Here is a 1,776-nt window from a genome sequence, read left to right on the forward strand (position 1 = left end):
GGAAACTGGGAATGGAGAAATTTACATGTAAATAAAGAAAATATCTAATAAAAAAAAAAGAAAAGAAAACCCACTGAAATATTTTTGTCTTTTTTCATTTTCCATGGTAATTATGTGTTCTTATTAATTTACTTTTTTATATTTCTGTGCCTGCATGTGTATCTCTGGATCTATGTTTGGGACCTAAGTTCTATTAAGCATCTGTGGTGCAATCAATTCTCCAGCATACCTGCACTCTCTTAATGGTGTCTAACAGTGAAAAAACCTACTTACTGAAACATTGACATCATATTTGCATGGAAATAGTGATTTTTTTTTTGTGCTTTGGAAATGGTTGAATAGATAAAGTCGCCGTGGAGTAATACCCAGGTTCTTTCAGAGGCATAACTGTGTTACTTTTCATTATCCCATGTGCATCCCATCTGGGTCTGACTTTGCTGTGACTAATACATTTCTATGCTGATAGCCAGTTGAAACACCCATGCATGAATTTCACCTATTGGAATTCCTAGTGCAAGGCAGACTCACATCTGTTTTAAATACACTCATACTGTATGAGTAGTTCCATTTAGAATGTATTTATTTTCCCCTCATCTGTGGATTTCCCTGAGTATAAGCCACACAGTATGGATCGCTATGGCTTTATGGTAGTTTTTTTTTTCCATTTTTTTTTTTATTTTATTTTAATGTACACTTACAAGTACTTTGCTGGAGGTATTAGAGAACTTGATCGGGTCGTCAAGGTCGCTGCATAAGCACACTCGGGCCACACCTAAACTTGTCTTAACTTCAGGTTTGGTACCTAAAACGCACATTTTTACATTGTCCATTCTCACTGTTTGAGACATGTACCAGACACAGATTTAAACCTCGGTTCGGTTTAGGGAAGCTGTGGTTGTACAAGTGACAGAGTCACTGTTAAAAGGTTTAGCCTTACTCCCCGTCGGGGAATCGAACCCCGGTCTCCCGCGTGACAGGCGGGGATACTCACCACTATACTAACGAGGAAGTGGGCTTACGGGAGTTCTTGTCTATGTCTAATGAAAGTAAATATGACCTATCCTGCCCGTAGTTTATGTTATTGGAAAGATTACACCAAAGTTAAAAATACATTCCTAAATATCCCTATGATATAAAATTCTAGCCTGGGCGAAAGTCTGAGTTTGGCCAAGAATTCCACACAAATCATTTACTTCTTTTTTTTTCGCCCTTCTGTAATTCCAGATATTACAATCATCTTGAATCAGTAAAAATATAATTTTTATTGTTACATGATAGAGATGAAGGAACACAAATCATTTTCAACTGTCGTCTAAACTACAAGGTCAGATTCACACAATTGTTTTAGGATAAAAGATGATTCGATTATAACCCCCACTCCCACCCCCACCCCCAGACTCAATGACCTCCAGGCCGCCAAAACAGCCCAGAGCAGTGAAATAAGCCTGGTCCGAGGCGCACCCCTGTAACCCCAGCACTCCTGAGCCGAAATCCAGAGGAGCATCTTGAGTTCAAGACCAGCTTGGGCTGCACAACAAGCTTTTGTCTCAAAAAACTGTGATAGGGGCTGGAGAGATGGTTCAGTGGTTAGGAGATCACCGCAGTCTTTTTTTTTTTTTTCTCCTGCCCCCTTAGGTGCTAGTGTTACGCTTGAATATCTGCTTTTAAAGATTTTCCTTTTTATTTTTAATTATTTGTATGCGTGTATGTGCCACGGACATCAGTACAGTTGTGACATCAGTGCAGTTGCCCACAATGTTCAGAACACATTGGATT

At 39.2% G+C, this 1,776-nt stretch overlaps 1 non-coding gene across 1 annotated transcript; it reads right to left on the minus strand.

Annotated features, from left to right (window-relative positions):
- Nucleotides 1–936: 936 nt before the first annotated feature.
- Trnad-guc lies at nt 937–1,008 on the minus strand. Its single transcript has one exon. It is a non-coding gene; the product is annotated as a tRNA-Asp (tRNA).
- Between the last annotated feature and the right edge of the window lie 768 nt (nt 1,009–1,776).

This window comes from Mastomys coucha, unplaced genomic scaffold (genome assembly GCF_008632895.1).
Source record: "Mastomys coucha isolate ucsf_1 unplaced genomic scaffold, UCSF_Mcou_1 pScaffold7, whole genome shotgun sequence".
In the NCBI taxonomy this organism is placed as follows: Eukaryota; Metazoa; Chordata; class Mammalia; order Rodentia; family Muridae; genus Mastomys; species Mastomys coucha.